Below are 12,500 nucleotides of genomic sequence, written 5' to 3' on the forward strand. Positions count from 1 at the left end.
CAGGTAATTCCATGAGGATGAAAAATGCACTAGGTATAGGAATTGACTCAAATGCCAAGATGTATACTTTTGTGAATTTTTGGCAGCCTTCTACTGCGGTTATGCCTTTTAAGGCACCAAGATTTCCCTCTTACCATCTGAAATTGGGTAGCATGGTGAACTTTGTAAATTTTGGCTCACGCCCAAGATTTCGTCTGAGCTTAATATTTCATATGGAAGAATACAATGTTCCTCAATATAATCAACTCATTACCATCAGCCATCAAGTCCCTTTGACAATTGGGCAAGGTGGTGGGAGCAGGTCCATATTGGGACTTGCAGCTTTTAGCTCGAGTTCTGCATGATGGGTAGTGCATGCGGGATTCAGTTGCTGGTGAGTGGGCTGGAGGGCACTCGCTTATGCAGCTGTACATTACATTACATTCACGAAGAAATAAACCATAGATTAATCATAGGCAGCTGGACTCTCCAAAATCTGACTTCTGATAAAGTTACAAGATACCCCTAGGAGAACTGAAATAGTATACGAATTTCACATATGCAGTACAAATGTTGCTGCTTGAAGTGAGGCTTACCTCTGGGGTGAAGACTCCCCCATTACTGTGAGTGAGGAATGTAGTCTTTTTTTTCTGGATAGGATTACCAAAGAGTTCTAGGATGTATAGTGAAGATTGTGCTGTCAAGATCAAAATACTTGAATACCTGCATGATTCCACAAGTATTGGTGAAAGAAATATTACCTGGTGTATTCCATTGGTGAAAAGACATTTTTTTGACACTCGTTAGTCCCTATGCCCAAACATTTGATACTGAGGAAATATCTTAATTCTACGGTGCTCTTGATGCAATGCTACAGAGCATCAATAGAACTGATAAAAATTGTCTTGCTGGGCTATTTCAATGATTGTGTTGAAAAAAAAAAAGTCTGTTTGAAAGTGCTGTAGATCATCATGGTACAGGCAGTATGAATGTCAATCGGCTCAGTCTCCTCTCCCTGTGCAGTAAACACAATTTTGACGTTACAAACCCACATGAGTGCATTCAAGATCTGAGCACTAGCATATGCTGGACTACTGTGTAACCAGGAAAAGCCACCCTATAACTCGAGACATGCCAGGGCAAAGTTTTGTAAAGATCATTAACTAGTAAAATCATTTTTAGATAAAAAATAATTATCTCACATCCACAAACAGGGTATGTCCTGTAAATCAAACCGCCCAGTCTTAAAAAATCAAGAAATAGGAATTGCTTTTCCTACTTAAATTTCCAAGGGCCTCTTCTTTAACTGACATTTCTAAGGAAGGATCTAAACACAGTGGTGCAAGCTCTCTGATATCTGATATCAAATGATACAGAAGCAACAATTGGCTTAAATAGATTATCTTAAACAGATGGGTGTGATGAGAACTCTGACACAATTCCTGAATTACTTAAACGATATTGGAAAGCACATGATATATCTTGCAAACCCCCACTCATCTGCATTGGCCCAAAGGTGAAGGACGTGACACTTGAACCACAACGTCAAATACCCATATTATCGACCTGCTTGTGGGTTTAAAGGTGTAAGGAAATTCAAGCTTTTACTGATCACTACAACATGCAAGCCCTTTGAAATACTATAGAATCCATTTATGAGCCTGAGAAAAATATAACTCTTCCATTAAGCACATGTGACACAATCCTCTGAGATTGTGAACCACCTGAGGTGATCATTTCCATGCTACAATGAATCACCATACAGTAGTTGATGAGTTGGTTGTTGGTGCTCTGCCTGGGTATTACTCAACATTGCCACCACTGAGATCTACGATGATATGCTGGTGAAAATAAAAGGGTTACACATGCTTCTGGCAGGCTGAGGACCAAGGTTTTCCAGAGTAAACATCGAAGACTGACCATCAAAGTTCAAGTATATTAAGTAATATGGATTTCAACTCTTTTATAGGACAGATTCCTGGACTTTATACAGATAGGCATCACATGGAAAGATTGGGTTCCCTAATGGATTCTGGAACAAATTGGATGCTTAAGCAAAGAAGTCGTGGCTCTCTCATGTGATCTGGGTTCCTGATGAATGGCTCCTGAATAAATCTTATATGAACAACTAAAAAACAGCCATCGAAAACCTGATGGCCCCAAGAAGAAGTACAAATAGCAAGTCAAGTCAACTTTTAAAAAATGCAATACAGTACTTCACTAACCAGCCTAGTAACCCTTGCTAGAGACCGCAGAGCTTGGCGAATGAAAATCAACATCGGGGCTGCTCCTCCAGAGCAGGATCGCAGAGTACACCCAACCATAGGAAAGCAGTGATGACAAACCAGACAAGATGTTCCTGTGCCATCAAATTGTTATCTGACATGTCCAACATATTTGAAAATGAGCACCTCCAGAGTTGACCAGTTGGGCATAACAATGTATAGACTTGAGTAGTATTAGCAACACATTGAATGCCTTCATCGTTAGCGGTGGACTGCTTTTATGCGCGTGTGCATTTACACACACACACACACACACATTTTTCCCTAAAATTTTTAGCGTACAACGACCGAAGGCTGGGTTTCTAATGATGCTTGAAATGAAGCAGGATTCTTGGTCTAAGCGCTGTAAGTTTATTTGAATTTCATTATGAAACTGAAACCAATTTCTTGAAACATAATGTATTCATGAAATTGTTCATGCGCCACTTTAGATACATCAATTTAATGACGGGGATTTACATACTATGGCAAAAACCAAGATACATTTACAAGCAGATCTTGTGGAAAACATTAGGACATCTGCCTGAGGACATTCTTTTTCACTCACTGTGGCGCTGAAATATTCACCGTGCACAAAATTTTCTGTAACTTGATATTTGATTTAATGATAGTCTTATTAATATATTTTTTATTAATGTCATGGGTTTACTACGTTATTTAAATGACATTTTATATTTTTCGCTGTTATTCTCTACGATGCGTTCTTTCCATTAAAACTTTAGTTCATTGCATGGCACCCATCCATCTTGCCTCGGGAATATCTAGGTCTCTATTTATTTTGGTTGCATGTCATGTCCTAAGCATTTCCAATAGTTTCTATCTTTATTCTTTGTAGATTCTGAACCTATAATACTTTTTTTTCTTTATTGCTACTTTTGATAATTAACGTCATAACTTGTACCCTTCTTTTTTGGAAGCCGTCCGTTTATATTTATTTGTGTATTTTCTTCTAACAACTCTTAAACATACATATTTTCCAGTCAGTCCTATAACCTTTTGTATCTACCGTATGTTCCTGTCTTGCTGCCAGTTTTGCTCCTAGAACATCTTTGATGACCATTCTAAAAGTTCTCTTAACTTTTAACTATCAACAGTCAAAAATAAGTTTATAACAAAAACATAAGTTGCTGCTACTCTTGTCCTATTTTATTTGATAACCGAAAGTTATATTCCTTACTGTCTTTTTCTGCACTATCAAATCTACGCTATCGCAGATGTCAGAATTTATTGTGATTTACTGCTGAGGATGTCCACTTTGATAGTAGGGCCATCATCCATTAGGCCAAGGGCCTACATTTCATTGCAGAAGGGCACTGGTAAATGTCTTATAAAAACTGGTTGTGGGTAACGCAATAGTCAAGTGAAAAAAAGGTAATCCAAAAGGTGCCTTACAGGCACATCAAGATAGACTGTTTCTAAACCTCTTGTGATTCATTTACTTGTCACGAGCTGTTGAGGAAATAAGTGATATTATGGGCGGGTAGCTATAAAGTTTTTTTATTTTATCTGTAAGTACAAAGACCATTAGAAAAGGTAAAAAAAATGCCTTGGATAGGACAAATCAAGAAAAGGGAATAGGAAAAAAAGAGTGTTATGTCTTAGCCACAAAGGAAACGAAAGAGCAGCCTCTTCAAGGAACAGTGGTTATAAGAGGGAGGAAGAACGGAGAAGACAATTCTAGAGCTCCCTAATATAAGACAAAAATAAACTAATTGAATTGTACAGTTCGATCGTTATTGTTTTCCGCAGAGCACTATCAGATTGTTGGCAGAAGAAATTGAAATTAATAGCTTTGAAGAGATTTTCGTTTTACCTTCGGACTTTTACCGTAAAGGTTAAGTTCTGTACTGGTCATCTGTTCATCAGTATATGATTATTGTTATATAATATATAATATATATATTTATATATATACATATATATATATATATATATATATATATATATATGTATATATATATATATATATATATATATATATATATATATATATATATATATATATATAAGTACATATCGTCGATTGTTTAGAAAGTTTTAAAATATATATATCTTTTCCAACATGATGTACCCTTACGCCAGACTACATATAGAGCTTCTTAGTCTTGAATATGTTCTATTTCCTCAGCTGTTCATAGTAAACCTCTATTCAAATTCCAAATTCCCATTTACCCATGTTATTTCAATATAAATTCTAGCGTTTGACCCTTCAGACTTGTGTATAGGAACAGATTACCCTTCCTTCATATTGTGTAGCAATAAAGTTAACCACACAAGATGTTATTTGATCCACACTTATCACAGTGCCTACATTAACGAAACTTATTGAATTACCGTATCGACTTCTGTTTAATTAATATCCTTGATTGTAACCCTAGCTATACAGCTTACCCTTCTGACCCATATACCATATATAATGTTGTTTTATAGCAACAACTTTCCATCCCAATAATTTCTGGTATGCTTCATTGCTCTGTATGCTTACTTCATGTATGCACTTACAGTTCCCAATATCATCAGTATTCAAAGATTTACAGGAGCCCCGTTTACTTTTACAATTGTTGAAGCAGCAACAGTTCCCATTGTTGATGGCTATCACTTTTTGCTTTACTAGAGGCAATTACCAAAAACTGCATTATAATTTACTAAGTTTTAGCCAAATGTCAACTTGTGCTTCGTTCCTTCAGAAATATGGAAATTCCCCCAATAGCACTCCTGTGCATTTTCACTTTCAACTCGTGTTTAATCCTGTTCTACCCTTGTGAAGTAATGTGATAAAATAAACTTTTGTATACGGGTTTCATTCTCTTCATATAGCATAGAAATATTTTTTGCACATTCGTATTATTAAAAGAATGAAAATTAATGTTATTTTTGTTTCATGGAAGTTCTTTAAATAGTACCCTCATTGTTTGTATAAAATTCTCTCTCTCTCTCTCTCTCTCTCTCTCTCTCTCTCTCTCTCTCTCTCTCTCTCTCTCTCTCTCATAGCTTTTTTTACTCTAAGTGGCATAGAACGCTATTTTGTTACTATCTCTAAATCTGAATTATAGCTTACACCACCAAGGGCGCTTTTAAGCCATCCATTTACGGTACAGTTGTTGGGGCTTCTAGTTTGTATCTTCCTTTCTTACAATTGTATCATTATGAGATTAGAATAAACTTTTTCAGAGTCATTTACTCATCTCGGATCAGAAATACTTTTTCCTGCTACGTAAATATTCCCATGAAATTGTTTTCTGGTATTTCGCATTGGATTCTTATGCCGTTTGCATAACAGCACTCATTAGTATGTACTCTCAGTCATTTATGTTCTATCGCACTTGTCTGGGATCAGTGTCTTAAATATGATAATCTGGACAAGGGGTCCTGAATGAAAGATTTAGAATAGATTAAGAATCTATAAAATCAAAATCAAAATATGTGAATCATTTAGATATATTTCAAATGAAAAACATTCGCTTTCCGAGGAAAATTTAATGCTACGAAAAAGTAAATGACCATAAGAGTTCGAACATCATCCAGAACTAATTATATGAGAATATTTTTTAGCTCATATAGCTTTCCCTACTAATGGAACATAACGGACCAGTCAGCCTTTTACAAGAGCTCAGTGGTGACCTTATTCCCGAAAGCTTTTATATTCTTTATATTCACACCTTGTATCTAACCAGCTCCCTTCATCGTGAGATATGTGCGGCGCTACTATAACCCGTCAGGATTTACATGTCAGTGTATAGTAGTTTTAAACTTGTCTGCGATGGCCTTCGGTTACTTGTAGAATCTTCATAATCTCTCCTATATAATAAAGCGCAAGTGTCTGGCTGTAAACACACACACACCACACACACACACACACACATATATATATATATATATATATATATATATATATATATATATATATATATATATATATATTTATATATATATACACTGTATATATATATATATATATATATATATACAGTATGTGTGTATATATATACACATACATACATACAGTATATCCTGTCACGCTAACCGGCAACCACTCGAAAGACAACAACCTCTCACAAATTGCCAACCTAGCCTGTTGTAGTTAAGAACAGAAGAGGGGGAAGGAAGGGTTGAATATGTGTGTTTGTGTGTGTATGCATGTACTTGTGTGTGCATACCTATTTAGATAATTAGCTGTCATTTTTTATTGGTTGCGTACACTAGCTATTAAATAAAGCTTGTTTATCATCTGGTGGAATATGAGTAACTTGATGAAAAAGAGCTATTAGAAAATAGAAAAAAAAATTAATTATGTCCATTAACTTGTTCAAATTACATCGTGCATCATCTGGTAGTCTACACAGTCAGTGACAGAAAATCAGCCATTGAAAGGAAACTGATATATCATTATATATCGGCAAGATAATACCGGCTTGTCAGCACTATCTCAGCAACAACTTTTTATTTTCATGTCTCTGTGCACAAAACAGGAAGTTTATCATCGATATCTGGTTCTGCGTAATTTGAATATCATATTCATATTAATATTTCTCTGACAAGTAAAAGCCCTGAAAGTATTTTTATATGAATTTAGGCTCCACATAATGCCAGTCAGTTTCTCTCTCACATATGCGCGCGTGTGTGTGTATGTATAGGACGTTAGCAAGTTCTAAGGTTCGACTCCTCGGCGAGTAAGAATGGATTGGCAACCTCCGTCGTAACCCCATCGAACTTCCATTAACCTTAGAAGTGATTCGCGATATGGAAAATGTTAAGTATATATATATATATATATATATATATATATATATATATATATAAATATAAACATATTTATATATATATATATGTATATTATTTATATGTATATATATATATATATATATATATTATTTAATATATATATATATATATATATATATATTATTTAATATATATATATTTTTTTTTTAATATATATATATATGTATATATATAATATATATAATATATATATATATATATATATATATATTACCGTGCTAGGTGGTATATCTTAGCAATCCATGTTTACCAACGGTTAAATAAGTGAATGAGCAACCTGGAGGAGTAACAAGAACTTTGGGTGTGGAGGAAAGGCCAACCTAATCTCGAAGAAGTCACTGGCCGCAGGGTGACGGATTGGGTTTAAGACTTCTACTCCTGACGGCTGGCGGATGATCTTACTGGAACTAGTAAGGACCGGCAGGGGTCACTTGCCTTAGTTAGATAGGCACTGCGCATCACAAAGAACTGGATATCCTTTGCGATGAATTTAGCCAATGAATCCTCTACGGATTTAGTTAATCAATGAGGCGACTGGGAAAATCTAATCGGGGCCCTTTGCGTCGGTGGGCGTGGGAGGAGATGATGATGATGATTATATATATATATATATATATATATATATATATATATATATATATATATATATATATGTGTGTGTGTGTGTGTGTGTATAGAGTACATATTTTTTATGTTTGAGAGCATGCACTTGCTTCTCTATAAAAGGATGTGGTTAAAGGTGAAAGAGGGAGTTTGGTAGATAAAGGAAATTACTCAGTGACTGACTTTGAAACGTAGAACCAATGACACAATTCAAGACGTTAATCATAAATCTGGAACCTAACCACGACATTCCTATGGTTTCTATTGATGGATATTCTAGGAAGATTTTGAAACAGTGCCGTAACATGCTTCGAAATTGCTGCCTGTAAAGCAGGGTTACAGCAATCACTGTATATGTGGGAAAACAAGGGACATGCAGTCATTACTCTATAGAAATTACAGGTCATATGTGACTTAGATATTTTGACCTTTCAACTCTCACACAAAAATGTATATTATTCTCATGTGATGAGACCTTTCAGAAGTGCCGGAAATTCTTAAACCAGATTTCTTCTTCCTGTTGTGTTTTGTACTTCAGTAGTAACTTGTATTTGTCATTGAGTGTATACTCTGCACTTAATCGAGATTTTTCTTTTTCTTTTTTCTTTTTTCCGAATACGTTTTATGAATAATTATCATATCTATTTCGGTGACGGGTGTCCAATAAAACAAGTAGTCTATACATTCGTATTTACAGTTGGTATTTCTGAAACTAGCCTTTTTAATTTAATTTTCTTTTGCGAAGATTCATCAAATTCAAATATTGTTCCTTCATATTAATTCCGATTGTGAACAAAATATTTATTGATAAAAATAATGACTAAAGTTTCGCAAGGTTTAATAACGTTCTTCCCATAATGAACGGTTTTTACGTAATGAGATATTTGTAGCAATTAAATAGAATTGTTCATCTATTATCCATAATACATACTTGTTGTAATTGCAAAGTAAATTTCTTTGTTTCCCCTGCACTGGAGCTCTTGCGTTCTATCTTATTTCTCTTCTTCTTGTTTTTTTATGGTTTATACATATAAGCTATATTTTAATGTAGTTATCGTTCTTAAAAGATTTTTATTTTGATTGTTCATCCCTTCTCTTGTAGTTTATTTATTTCCATATTTTCTTTCCTCGTTGGGCTATTTTTCCGTGTTGGAGCCCTTGGGCTTACAGCATCTTGCTTTTCCAAGTAGGGTTGTTGCTTAGATAATAATAATACTAATATAATGCTAGAGTTTTAGTTTGCAATCGCTGCTGTCTAAAACTAAAAAACGATGAATTGGCCACCAATTATTGGTCAGATAATGTCACTGAATTGTCAGAGTCTTTTGTCTCAAAAGAAGAAAAGTTGATGTTCAGTACTAAAAAATACTGTAAAAACATAATTCGAATTGTCAGTTATGTTTATTATCATCCATTTTCAGTAGAAATCAAAGTACGACAACAAATGAAGTTATAGTTGATAGGGGGAAAGATTATAAGTTATATACATGATAAGGGAATTCACGTTTTAGTTATTTAAGCCAAAAATACACAAACCCTCGGGTAAACAAAGAGCCATTATTAGTTCCCAATCCATGTAAATTCAATATATAAATATAGATATTCTTTGATTTCGAAAACATAAAGAATGCAAAAATGCAGTAAGTGTTCTGTCCTTTCGGGCAAAAAAAGTTTTCCCCGATTCACCGCTATCCTACAGTACTACAGTATATAACAACGCTAAAAATGTTACATTATCCCGAGAGATGTAATTTATGTGCAACCATGTTCGCCTGTTACCTTGAGCATCCACAACGTCGTCAGAGCACTGGTAATCCCTTTATACCGCACACTTAACCCCCGACCCATTACCGAATTGGACGTCTCGGCCCGGTTTCAGGCCTCGTTGACCTTTGACCTGTGTCGTGACTCTTGCATAAACTGGGTGTTTAAGACTGCTCCACTTCACGACATCTGCCCAGGGACTTTCGTGCTTCTTTTATATTTTCTTCCATCCAATAATTTTCTTATCAATCTTATTTTCTTAATTGTTAAAATGTTCTTGTTAATTCTGTCATTTCCATTGTAAACATTGTCATTTTCTCCTTTAGTCCTCTTAGTTTTCTCGAGAAATATTTTTCTTTACGATATAAATGATATCTTCAATCATGTTACCATATTTCCATCTTGAGTCTCACAACAACAGTGTTTTCTTAATGTAGTATTGAGTACCTTTTAAAATGATAATTTTTCTGAATATTTTTTTTTTTCATTTTTTTTTTATTTTTATGTTTTTTGTCTATATCCTATTTTCGTCATGAAACTTTTTATTTTTTCACAAGTCTTGATTTCTTTATAATTCTAATTGTCTTGGTAAATCACATTTGTTTGAGTTAGTTATTTTCATTTCGATACTTTTGTTTTATTCTCATGTGTTGTTATATTTTTACAAAATATATATTTTTTTTATTTATATGCTACAATATGGTTCCATTCGTTTTTCTCATTTTTTTTTTCCTTCGCTTCATTTTCTTCTTGCGGTTTGTAATTTATCATTAAATCTAAATTGTCAATTACGTCTCATTTCCTTCTTTATTGTTTCTTATTATCATTTTCTTCTTAACACTAGGGGTTTTTTTTTAATTAGATTCCGTCTGTGCGGTCATGACGGCTCTTGAGAGTTATTACTGGGCTCAGAGAAAGTTCCTTGTAGAATGAGGAAGTTGAATAACGAATAAGATAGTGAACACGGGAATACAAAGAAGAGTAATATAATAGTTAAAAACTTAGTTTAATGGCAAAAGTAAAGAAAACGCGTTGAGTAATGCTAATAATTTGTACAACTTAACCAGCAGTTTCACTCACAAGCGGCTATTTGCTTCTTTTTATGAGTCTTCTATTTTCTTTATTTATTTTTATCATTCCTTTGATAATACGGGCGTATACGTGTGAGATATGGACAGCTATATTAGTGACTGTCCTCGGTGTCTTTCAATGAAATAAAATTTCCTTGCTCATTAATGATTTCTATTGTTGTTGGGATATGTTGTCTCTGAAAGTTATGAAGTTCTTGTCGGGGAAAACATTTGGTTAATCTTAATTTTAATACATTTTAACCTATATTTTATAAGATTTAGAGAGGGCAACAAGGTTTCAACAGGCTTAAGATTCAGAAAAATACCCATTAGACTTTGCCTTGACCACAATGTCATTTAACATTTTCAAACTAAAAAGTCACCATCCTTCCAAGTACTCGACATACCATGAAGAGATCCTTTATCTCATATTGCTTAGAAACACAAGAAATGATAGTCATTAAAATTTTCAAACTAGAAAGTCACCATTCTTTCAAGTACTCAAAATAAAACCATGAAGAGATCCTTTATCCCATATTGCTTTGAAACACACGAAGGTTATTCAAACACTCAAATGAACGAATAGTAAAGTTGGCTAGCGAGAAGACTAGAGAGGGTAGTATTTCAATCTCACTTTCTTTTTCCCATGTTAGTGTTTTTACAGGGACAGCTGACTAGCTGAATAACTTTCACTTCCTTTCGCGTTTCCCCACCAGTAATAACTGGTCATGCAGTCTAATAGGGATTATTGTAAAACTTGGGAATGTTGCGTCTGAATTCTATTACTGGACTGTCAGGTCTTAGCTGGTAGTCAGAGATTTAGGAGGCAGATGAATCTCTTGATGGGTTGTTTATATTAATCAGTCACTTAGTGGACTATGTAGCTTAAATGGTAGCATTATTTAGAACCAAGTGTATGCCAATGCTAGAACTATACCCAGTTCTCAAGTACTGTATCTTACTTTTCCAAAAAGAATTAGGTCATTGTTATGTCTTCTGTACTCAATAAATAAGCATAAGTGTTGCAATGAATAGATGAAACATTTAAAATGTAATTTCAGATGATACATTTAAAATAAAATTTCTCTAAAATTAAATTTCCTAGTTACGGGATAATAAAAAGATAATTCTAGCCAAATGGAACATTATTCACAATGTCTACTATAGTCAATTTCTTTTAGCGATGCAGATTTGCACCGACTCGCAGCGGTGCCCTATTAGCTCGGAAAAGTTTCCTGATCGCTGATTGGTTGGACGAGATAATTCTAACCAATCAGCGATCAGGAAAATTTTCCGAGCTAAAAGGGCACCGCTGCGAGTCTGTGCAAATCTGCCTCGATAAAAGAAATGGACTATAGTTTACCTTCCCGTGAGTCAATTGTGACAAAGTCAGGCCATTCTCTAATAATCTATAAGGCTCTCTCTCTCTCTCTCTCTCTCTCTCTCTCTCTCTCTCTCTCTCTCTCTCTCTCTCTCTCTCTCTCTCTCTCATCAAAGCTGTTTTTGTTTTCGTCTTATTAATGAAAGCTATTGAACTCGTTTTCAAATTCTAAAGAGGCTGAGTTTGAGTAGACTGCCATTTACATCTTTTGACTGAACCTGGTTTCGTAAATCCGTTTGCAAAAAACTTTTCATTTACCTATGCAATCATAAAGCATCCAATCTGCTAAAATTCTTTGTGTGTTTACTTTCGGTTTGCATTTCATTTTCCTCCCCAGTACCTTCAACTGTGTATAATTTTATATATAGTTTCGATGCTTCTGCGCTGGCATTAAGAGTAACAAAAAAAAAAAAAAAAAAAAACTTGATTTACTTCAACTACCACCTTTGCTCTTCTGCTTTTTGCAGTTTTATATTTAGAAATCCAACTTAATTCCCTTCCCTGTTTATATTTCTCCGATCTTTGATTAAGTTATCTACTCCAAAGCTGGTTACTTTTCTAAAGCTTATGTTTTATCCTTATTTCGCTTCCTTCGAATTATTCTTTTCGCCTAGTAACTACTCTTCATGTTCTAAT

Source organism: Palaemon carinicauda, chromosome 2 (assembly GCF_036898095.1).
Source record: "Palaemon carinicauda isolate YSFRI2023 chromosome 2, ASM3689809v2, whole genome shotgun sequence".
NCBI lineage: Eukaryota > Metazoa > Arthropoda > Malacostraca > Decapoda > Palaemonidae > Palaemon > Palaemon carinicauda.